Genomic DNA, 11,665 nt, shown 5'->3' on the forward strand with positions numbered 1-11,665 from the left:
CTACTGGCCGCCTTCGCCATCCTGCGTCTGGTCTCGCTTGATCTTTCTCCATTTATAAACATTACTAGGGTCACTGTCTTCTTTCAAAGAAGTCCCCTTTTCCCTATCCCTGTCATCTACCTATACAATCAACAAAGGATCTGTAAGTCAAACAAGTGGTTCTTGAAGTTAAAGCCACCTTACAACGCAGCATATGTGAAATTACAGCTATAGGATTCTTCTGCTGTCAAATGGCAGCTGACAATCATGGAATACAGAACAAATGTAAAATTGTACTGATACAACAAAAAAGAAGAGTACACAGTGGTCACACACCAGATGCAGGACATAAATTGGTAAAGACGTCTTTTACCTTGTTTGATAAAGCATCCCTATCCTCACGCTTTCTATCACGAATATCTTCCTCTCTTCTGTGCTTCCCATCATCCTGAAATGACGAAGTATTCTCCTCTGACTGCCTCCTTTCTCTCTCATCGCGCCTGGGAGATGACCTTTGAACATGCCTGGAGCTCCCACCCCATAGGTCAGCATCTTCTTCACGTCGGTTGGCACCAACTGATTGGGGTACAAAACTTGCGGGAAGAGGTGGAGGCGGTGGCAAACTTTGCCCTCGGAATCGTTCATCAGAAGAATGTGTCCGGTCCACCGAAGGTTCAGCATATTTAACTTTATTCCTCTCATCCTTATTTCTATCCTCTCTACCTTTTTCAATGGCTTTGTCTGTAACTCTCTCTTGCATCCTTTCAATAGAACGTTCTCTCCTCTCCGACAATCTATCTGTTGATCTCTCAATGGCATTTTCCCCACAACGCCTTTCACCTCGAACTAATTTTTCCCTAGGATCTCTGTCGTATTTATCATCAGATTTCTCTTTCATTTTGCCTGCCCTACTTAAGTTTTGTTCCTCATTAGGAATCTTCTCATAATCCACTGAACGAAACTTATCTCTGCCACATGAGTCCAAAATCTTTTCCTTGTCTACATGGTGTTCACTCAAATCGGGTTCATTTGCTCCTTTCCTCCGTTTACCTGATCTATCTTGCTCCTCAATCGGAGGTCTTTTTTGCTGTCTCACGGTAGAGTCAATCAGATCAGTAGACTCACCAGAAGGATTAGCTGCTCCATTATGTGTAACTGCATTTCTTTGAGAAGATGACGAAACCTTCCACGGCACTGGATGCAAGTTACCATCTGGTTTACATTGGAAGTAGAGACTTGTTGATTTACATTCCAGCTGGTAGATTTCCCAGCTTTTGCATCTTCCTAATTTTGTAGGTTAGGGGGTGAAGTAGACCAACAGCTATAGTTCAGGGAGTTATGTAGCTCTTTCCTAATTCCAATGTATAAGTTCCCCTTCTACTCCATACCTCACACATTCAGATTCAGCGAACTATCATTATTACTGGATTGAGTATGCACGATTACAAAGCCACTTTATAAAAATTATTCACTGCGTTCGGCTGGTCTACTACCGGATTGTTTCCGCTTGTTTCAACTCATTCTCTCTCACAGAACACTATTAAATCATCCTGAACCATCCAAACTTCACTGTTGAGGCCACCAGCCGAACGGTGTGATTGTGTTCGAAGCATATAGCAAAGGTCTGTCATGACCTTTTCTTCATTTATTACATGAGAAATGATAGAATGTACAGGGAAAGAATTTCAAGCAACAGTAAATATAACTTTAAGAACGGATAAAACCTACCCGAACAAACTGACTATAGGATACACGCTGGCTGTTTGGGTATCTCAAGTACACTGCAAAACCTGGTTTGTTTGCACATTCACGCTCATAAACAGATTCATCACTCTGCAGTGTGTTGGAGGTAAACAGTTAAGAAGCACTAAAACAATAACCGAGACTCCCATTCTTTACCATGAATACAGCAATGATAAATGTGTGGTAACAGTTGAGGGGGAAAATACCTTCCAATAGTAGGCCATCTTCAACGTATCATGAAAAAATCTTCCAAGCCTGCCAGCTTCAAATTCCGTGCAACAGCATATCATTGGCTGTAGGGTTTTACAGACGAGAACATCGATATGATTGACTGTGTTAAAGAAAGGAGTCCCAAGGGAGTGTAGTGTTTGGACAAATGTAGCACAATACACTGCATCTTGCATACTAAAAACACATCGTGGGAATATGCAGCGCTGTAAGAACTCCATGTTGATTTTCATTGTATCTGGACTCGAGCTCAACCACTTATCCTTTTCACGGGCTAACCTTTGGACCACAGATGCAATGTGCTGCTGGTGCTTCTGAGATTCACTGTTCAGCTTGTCAAGTAAATCTTGGATTCTCTCCTTGTCCTTACGTCTTGAAATTGCAATGCTAGAATTATCTGAGTTGTCCTCCAATTGTTTGAGATTCTCATGCAGCTTCTTGATTTCTGTATCATAACGGTCTTTTGGAAAGTGAAGATCATAGAGTGTTAAGCCCCAGAAAGTAGCATATAAATCTGGTGAAAGACTGTTCCAAGCTTTTGCTGGCAAAATTGACTGGACTGTGTTAAGAAGATCTGACCACCTGTAGCAAAACAGAATATTCATGTGAGTTGGTAACTTAAATTGCCATGGACTAATAGTCCGGTAATCATGCACTGCAGATCTTCAATAAACATGTATCGAAGTTAATTATCACTAAATCTGAAAGTTACGTAAATCCCAGCCGATTATTAAGCCAAAAAGAAGGCATGAGTATAATAATTCAACATTCAAGCATTTAAGAAATTGCTAGTTTCCACAAGCCATCAGGGATGATAAAGAGACCTCTCACCGCGGAAAAAATGAAAAGATATTTTGAATGGGAAAATATGAGGAAAAAAATTCTGTATTTGTGCTTTGACATTTTGGAAGAAGTATATATTTCTTTCAAAACAATCCTTTATTTGCTACTCCCTCTATTTGAAACTATAGGTTGTTCTGGCTTTTCTAGATACATAGTTTTTATTATGTCTCTAGACATAGAAAAAGCTAGAACAACTTATGATTTGGAATGGAGGGAGTATTTAACTTCTATATTTGTACTTCACCAATACCATGACAGAACACTGGTGTAAGACATCGTTTGAGAAGCCTAACAGTTGTGAATATTAGATAACGGTGGAGGGACACAGGAACTCTTAGCCACCGTTGTACCTCAGTATTCAATAAACATAGAATGGCAATTCCCCTACAATTTCGAGGGTAAAAATATGGAAATTAACAATATAACATTCATAATCCATGCAACAGAATAGATAATCGAAGTGAAGAAATAGAATCTGAAGCATGCATCGTACGGATTCGAATGGCTCAAGTTACTAAAATAAGAATACAAATTAATACAAGTTATAGGGTGTTTAGGGATTAAACAATACTGGACCAAATCATCTCCATCAAACCAAAACAAATGTAATGAGAAACATCCATACTCGTCAAAGACAGTCAAATTAATCATGGAACTATGGAAGACTTACATGATTGGTTCCTGAGACGAGTCAAGATCTAAGATAAGATCATCAGATGATACAGATTCTCCTTCCTCGTTATCATCAAGAGGCCAACAAGTGTCACCTCCATTATTGCTCTTAAAAAGCTGCATCACTGGGCGGTATATAAGGAAAGCAACCTGGATTTAAAGATAAAGACCACTATGTTACCCATAATGAAGAACAGAACTGAAACAAGTAGCACCACCAACACCCACACACAAGGCAACAACAAAGGTGAGCAAAAGCGGTGGTAGAAATCGAAATATACTACCTCTGGCTCAATGTGGTATTTATGTACCAGATCTTGCAAAGGAGGTATTAGTTGAGCATAGGCGGTTGGAGTTACAGCGCTTGAAAGAAACTCAACATACTGAAGAAGTATTCCATGGCATCTATCAAACTGCTCACTGACCATTTTGATATATGTGGCATCAGCATTTATTATGATCCTGAGAACAGAAACAGTTTTATCAAGGTTTGAAATTGGTGCATAAAGCTAAAATTAAATATGACAGGATCTATTGCCAACACATGAATTTTCTGTAGGGAGGGCATAGGCCAGACTAAGGGCCAATTTGCCAGATAAAAATATAAAAAAAGGGTGTACCCAGTGCAGAGAGCTCCCGCTCTGTGCGGGGTCTGGGGAAGGGTGTCAGTGGCAAACCCTCACCTGTGCAATGCGAGGAGAACCTGTGACCTTCCGGTCACACGCGGTAAGACTCTACCGCTTGTTAATTTTTTTTTTTGCCAGATAAAAATATAATTTAACAAATAATCTCAGCCGATGCTTGACCCCTACCCTACTCCAGTGCTTATTTCCTTTGGTGGTATAAATCATTATTAATCATGCCATTCATATTTCTGCATCGCCATTTGCCTGATAGTGGCTCCACTAAATTAATCAAAAATCTTACTTGGACTGATGCTGAGCAAGCAGCAGTAACATAGGAAGTGCAAGTTTGGGCTCTTCTTTCGGAAGCAACGAATCCCTTAGCCTATTTGTGGACTTACTCAACACCTGCAAAAGAATTACATTTTCCGGTAAGGAAATAGTTTGATCTTAATATGCTGCTGAGATAGATGAATGTCCCCTCAACCTTATAGTTTCTTGTTGCTCCAAACAGTGAAGCTTGCTGCCGCAAAGTCTCACTTCCTGCCATAGCATCGACCTGTTCCTCTGTCATGTTCTCTGTGTGCTGCACATTCACCATTTGCTGAATGAACTCCTGCATGGCTAATTATGTTAGGCATCAGACTCATACAATTTGAAGGCAGAAAGAAAGCTTAAAAAGAGCAGCCAAGAGACCTCTAGGACAACAAGTTCAATGCCCACGCCCTTCTTCAGTTGATTAACAAGATACTGCAAAAGGCTTTTCAGTTCCACAGCATTATGCTTCTTGCACCTGTAAAAATGAATTGGATCAAAACAGAGTCAGCAGCAGAGTATACTTTATCATTAATGATTGGGAGCATGGCAATTAAAAATCTGAAAACTGAATACGAGAACCCTTAATAAATGTAATGAATTTGCAAAGGGTAATCAAGTGCAACAAAGTAATATAAATGTAGGGTACCAGAATGTAATAACAGTTTCGGAGTCAAAACGTACATACAGGTGCCCCCAAAAGGATGCAAGACATTGAAGCCAATCTGAGAGATTAAGTCCATCATCTTTAAGTTTCGCACGACCACCTTGTACCAAGCGTTCAAAGACAATATATTGCAAGATGTCATACTCCAGCTGTAAATGAAGTATACGATTAAACAATGCTGTAAATAAAACAGATGACAATCCAAAGGCATGTTAAAATAATTGTAGCTGATACAGTAAAAGGGTAGTGCTAGATTCATAAATCATGCAATAATTACAATTGAACATAAAAAATATGCACAATACATAGATAAAATAATAGTTACTACCTGAGTCAAGTACTTAAAAGCATCCACAACTGGTGTAATCATATCCCTGTATGCTTCAACCTGCAAATTTTGGCGTGCAACTGTAAATAAATCTGAAAAATACACAAGAATTTAAGGCATAGCATAGTGCAAACAACCCAAGGTATGACTATAAATTTTGTTCCAGGATCACTGAATTGTAAGCATTGATTTCAACACTAAAGAAAAAGTGTGATAATAAATATTACTCCCTCCAGTCCGGTCATACAGCCGGCTTGCTGGCTGTAAGGTTCTTTGCAGCCTTCTCTTAGCCCACTCATATAGTAGTTAGCTCTTTACAGTTAATACATGGCCCACTTGTCTCACTCACAGATTTTCTTGGTTCTTGTGCCCAAGCCGGCTGTAAGCTTACAGCCCGCTTCTCCTCTCTCTCCTCCCCTCTCTCCTCCACCTCAGCATTTAGTCGGCTTACAGCCTGTTATTATACTTGCTCTTAGGTGTGAGAAGTAGAAAAACGTATACCAAGACAGAGTGTCGATCATTGCGCTAGTAACTCCCCCGATTGTAACAGCGCTCATGGGCCGACGTCTCGCCGCATAAATGGCTAGAGTTCTGTGTTTTGCATGGATGCATGCACGGCATACCAACTAGCACAGGAAGGACCACATGCAACGAGCAAAGGAATATGAAGTTATGGACAATGCCCTAACTACAGCATGCAAACAACCGCTTAGGCTTCTGTGAGATTGATTAATACTGCGCCCTTTGGACTCTTCAGTACCCATGTACACTGTATAAACAGGCCTTTTTTTTCCAAAACCCACTAATGCCTAAGAAACTGGTCTGGAGAGAGGTGGATCTAGAGATCCTCTGACGAACTGTGTCCCTGCACCTCAATTACCCTAACCAATGTTTTCAAGGCGGTAAGGCGAGGCGAGACGACTGACTACCGCCTTACGCTTAAGCGACTAAAGCGTGAGGCGAGGCGACGCCTTAAGAAATTAATTAAAAAATGAAAACAGCAGCTTAGAGCAGTAGATGAAGAAAAAAGGAAAGGAAAAAAAAAGAAAAAGAAAGGAGCCGAGTAAGAAGTGGGCTTGCCCAGCCCACTAGGCAGACCATGTGCTCCTTCCCCTCCTGGCGCCGCCGCTCCCCACTGCTATTCCGCCTCCACACGACGGCACGACCGCACGAGTGGCTGCTCTGCTTCCCTCCGCCCCTCTCCGGATGCCCTGCTCTGCTTCCCTCTCCTCCTGATGCGCTGCTCTGCTCTTCCCTCCGCCCCTCTGCTTCCCCTTCCTCTCTGGTCAGTGCTCTCAGATCGACAGCCGCCGCCGTCTCCCCTTCAAGATCTCCTGCTCGAGGGAAGACTGGAGGAGGCGGCTCGGGTCCTGCTCCTGCTCGATGTTCACCAGAGGAGGCGGTGGGGAAACAGCAGTCCGCCGGCTGCTGCTCCTCGCGCGGGTGGGGAAGAGGGAAGGGAGAGGCGAAGCGGCTCGTGTCCTGCTCAATGGAGGACCGGAAGAGGCGACGGGGAAACAGCAGCCCGCCGACGGCTGCTCTTCGCGCGGATGGGGAACAGGGGAGGGGGAGGGGGAGGCGGAGCCTCGGCGGCAGCAGCTTCTACCGGCGGCGCGGGCGAACGCGTTCGCGCGGGTAGGTCCGTCTTCCCTGCGAGCGCTCCTCTCTCTGCTCTCTGATTTCTCCTGCGCTCCTCTCTCCCCGCGCGCCTAATCTCCCGCGCGCGCGATGCTTTCCCCGTCCTTTCTCCCGCGCCCGCGTTTGCCATCCCCATATGGCGCCCGCCTTGCTCGATTTCGACGAATCGGACGCCAAATCGACGACTTTCGGACGCCATGGTAGTAAGGCGGACGCCATACCAATCTGAGGCGAGTCGTCCGCCAAATCGTCCCGCCTGTAGCGCCTTGCCGATTAGACGACGCCAAAGCGACGCCTTAAAAACATTGACCCTAACATGACCAAAAATGATTATTTTGCAGTGCCCACAAGTGCAAGGTTAGTTGAAAATTAGGGGTAACAGTAGCTAATTTCCTTGTCAGATTTGTCTGGATTCCTTGTATATTAGAGATAAGTTTCCAAAAGTCAGATATTATCTCCTTGGGATCATGTTCAGTCATCCCTGCAAAAGAGATAACCATGCTCCCAAATGCAGTCCATAACGAATTACAAATAGTGAATGTCTTAAAATCTCTTCTAAACTTTTCACTCCATTCACACCAGTTCCAATACAGTACCCTTCTCGCCATATCTTGTCTTTCTCATGACAATAATCATCCCATTGTCAGTTGGACCAATTCTAAACAAGGAACAATTACCTAGAGGTGAGTTCACACTAAATAGATAAGCATACTTCCATAACGTTTATTAGGCAGATGTACAAACAGCTTAACGTAACTAACCTTTTGCGTGTGTGTGTGTCGGGGAGGGGCGGTCTCCTCGCATTGCACAAGCGAGGGTAAGACTTGCCACTGACACCCTTCCCCAGACCCCGCACAGAGCGGGAGCTCTCTGCACTAGGTACGCCCTTTTTTTTTTGTGTCGGGGAGGGGGGGGGGGGGGGGGGGGGGTTCTAGTTATGCAGGGCACCAGTGAAGCATGGCAGCAATAGCCATACCACTACGGTATATCAAATAGCATGGAAACAGGAAAGAACACCATGGTCCATGGCTATTGGCAGATGCCATGCATGGCAAGATGATATTGAACTATGGAGTTAGATGATTAATTTGAAAAGGCTAAACAGCACTCATTCGAAAAAACATCAGTCGCTGGGAAATAGGCATGGTGGTTCAGGTTTCCCAAGGAAATACGATGTTTGGAACTTTGCATATGCAGCACATGATATTTTCTAGCTGAAATCGAATAATTACCAACCTAAAAAACAGTGAATACATCACACAACTTCTGTTCCACATACCTGTTGGACGATTGTCTGAAGCACGGTCATAGGATTCGCATGGGCAAGTTTAGCCACCATGCGTCCAAGTGGCTTCAGGTTTTCCTTAGCCAACCGTTTTAGGAGCCTTCTGGTGTCCAGCTGATTAAAAAAACGATGTGTGTGAATTCAAAACTTAACATGAAGTGATAGATTAAAAAACATTAAACAGAATAGAAAAGTAACCTTTGCAGTTTGCCTTGCAGCAAGGACAATTGGGTTTTGTTCGGTCTCCTTCTCCCATTCACCATATAGACGATAGCGGGCCTGGAGACTAAGGATAATCAAGGTACTAAATTGCTAAAAACATGAATAGAGCACTACAAAATTATATAATATAAACCTCATATGGAAGAAGGGAAATAACCCCCCATATCTCCATATCAACAGCAGGATTAGCAGGGATAAGCTGCAACGAAGGAAACAAGCACGACCCAAGTGCTTCCTCGATTCGAGATTCTGGTGAAACTACATTTGCTGCACGGGTTGACTCTTTTGATGAGTGGTAGTACGCTTTTAATACTCTGCAAACCTAAAAAGTAAACATGGACGATGGATCACTAAGTACATGATGTTCAACATTTTCACTAGTATTCATGTGAAACTGGATACTTGCAAATTCCAAGCAAAGAAACATTTTGCACTGCAACTGCAAGGCTGCAAAACTTGGTTGTTGATTTGTTATAACTACTAGGCAACAACAGTGACATTTTGGTTTATCGCAACGAATGGAGGAAATTCTAGTCATGACTATAACTAGATGCAATGCAAAGGCTAGTGTGGTGCTTCTGTAAGAATTCCAATGCCGCAATCAATAATGTAGCATCTGTAAGCTGAACTAAGCCATCAGTTTGGCAGCGGCAAGTATGCATGATAGCGAGCAGTGGTAAAAGATTTAAGTCACCTTTTGAAGTAATTGAGTATCACGATGAAGATATGGTCCACAAGCGGCGAGCATTTGGAAAAACTCCTTTGGTAGATCAAATCAACTTACAGACACAGCAGATGTGCCTGTCTTGTCAGCATCATTTCTAGGAGGCAAGTAATAGTACAGGTGACAAACTATATGATAGGCTGAAGACATTGTCTTTTCAATCATTCTGCATAAAGGAAAAAGAATAAAGGCGAATATAAGTTAAACTGCATAAACCTAAGAAATATAATAATTGGATCAAAAGAAATACAACAAACCTAAATAATTCATAACAGATTTCAATGTGCTCAACAGGATTTAGGTGCGCAAGGCGCTCAAAGAGTAGTTGTGCATGATACCTAGGAAAGAACAGAGGGAATCAATCAGTAATATTTACAACAATAAAGCATTTTTGTCCCAACCAAGTCAGTCTAGACTAAAAAGTGCTTTTAAATATCTTATTATCTTCACAATATGATTATACAACTATTATGTTTACAAAATGCACAAAAATACTGGTGCATCTCCTACAGAAATGTGATTGCCACCTATGAATAAAACAATAAAAATACATTTAAATTTATTTAATTTAATTTAAAGGCTTTGTTGTTGTTGTTGTTGATAGATCAAGTAAAAGAAACAATGGAACATATGTATATTACCAGTCATGCACAGAGAGAGAACCAAGAAGCAGCCCAAGTTTCTGGTTCTTCTCCATCTCAGGGGCTCGCTCCCCAACTATATCAGTTTCCATCTCCAATGCTGTATACATATCGATAGTAATTTCTTGTTTCTCGTCATCCATAAGGTCCTTTCCAGTAGCAGCAAGGTTGATTTTGCCAATTTTATTAGCCTGAAGTCAAGAAAAAGAGGAGTAAGTTCGTTAGTCATAGCTTCAATGTCCTATATTACTTAAAGAGAAATCAATATGGCCATATTGTCAATGTAAGATCAAATTCACATGTGGAGGTAGAAATTGTTCCAGTCAAGTATATGTCACATGAAGGGATGGCTGTACATAAGGCTTTTAGTTCAAGAAACTTCTAAATTTTTCCCTCCATCAACCTTCTTTCCTTTATGCCACAAACTTATAAGGAATACCAACCTCATCAATTCTTCTTGAAATGAAAGAATCAAAATGCTCAAACGCCTCGTCGTCATTTGGAAGCAAGTGAGAATAGCTGGAGAAAACAATTGGTCATGACACATCCCATTTGAGAAACAAATAGATCCAGCGCCAATCAAACTATATATAGAACATAAAAAAGAACATAGAGAGACTACAATCAGTGAAATCATATATTCATACGAGTTCCCTTTGGTTCAGTAACACCTAAATTTGCACAGCTTGAGGAAAATGAACTGATACAAATCTAATAACAATGAAAACAGTGATAAAATAGGGAAACTAGGAAATGGCCACCACAGTACAGATAAAAGATTGAAGAAGGAACAAATGAACAATGTTTTTTGTTGGTTACACCTTGAGAAAACCAGAGTTAGAAAACCTCACAGCATAAAATAAAAACAAAAGATCTGACAATTGTTTAAATTACAGGTTTATAATGATCAGCACAAACTCACATATCCAGTGCTGTCAATCATGGCTAAAGATATTTTAATTGTTCCTGTTTCAACCATATCTTCAGAATCCACTTTTAGTATGACTGGCAGGATCATCGAGGAGTGGCGGAGGAAGCTAAAGCCTGAAATGGTGGAGATGTTGACCTGCATCAAAGATTGGAAGGCTGCTGAAGCTTGGCTGCAACACATGGTGGAGGACAAGGAGCTTCAAGAAGCATTTAAAGAACTTTATCTTGATTAGTTATCATTTATGTAATGGGACTGTAATATTATGGACTATGGACTGGACTTTGATGAACTTTATAATTGGAACTGGGCTGTACTCTTTTTTCCTGTTTAGGGTTTCTCACAAGGGTGAGTTTTACCTAGACAGGTTTTTAATGAGGCAGCCATTGCACTAAAGCTCCCAATAAAATATTATTTTGTTCTCTGCTGTGTTTGTGTGATTATGTGACTTTGAGTCTTTGATAAGTTCTCTGAACATGTAACTTTGTGTGACTTAGACTCTTTGATAAGTTCTTTGATTCTGATCAGTTTGTGATTCTGATCAATTTGTGTGACTCTTTGATTCTGATCAGTTTGTGATTCTAAACATTCAGACTTTGTGATTCTGATCAGTTTGAAGTGTTGATCACTTATAGTGCCAGTGTCGACACGAGCACTGCTGGGCCGTCGTGCCCAGTGACACGGCACGGCACGGCTAAGACCTAATAGTGTCGTGCCTGGGCCGGCACATCGGCACGGCGGCACTAACAGGCACGGCACGGTTAGTCTACCGTGCCTGGCCGTGCCCGTGCTAGTGCCGTGCCGTGCGGCCCGTTTGGCCAACTATAGA

At 41.9% G+C, this 11,665-nt stretch overlaps 1 pseudogene; it reads right to left on the bottom strand.

The window, feature by feature from the left end:
* LOC136513181 (THO complex subunit 2-like) lies at positions 1-10,851 on the bottom strand (annotated as a pseudogene).
* Between the last annotated feature and the right edge of the window lie 814 nt (positions 10,852-11,665).

The sequence above is a fragment of the Miscanthus floridulus genome, chromosome 2 (genome assembly GCF_019320115.1).
Source record: "Miscanthus floridulus cultivar M001 chromosome 2, ASM1932011v1, whole genome shotgun sequence".
Taxonomy (NCBI): Eukaryota; Viridiplantae; Streptophyta; class Magnoliopsida; order Poales; family Poaceae; genus Miscanthus; species Miscanthus floridulus.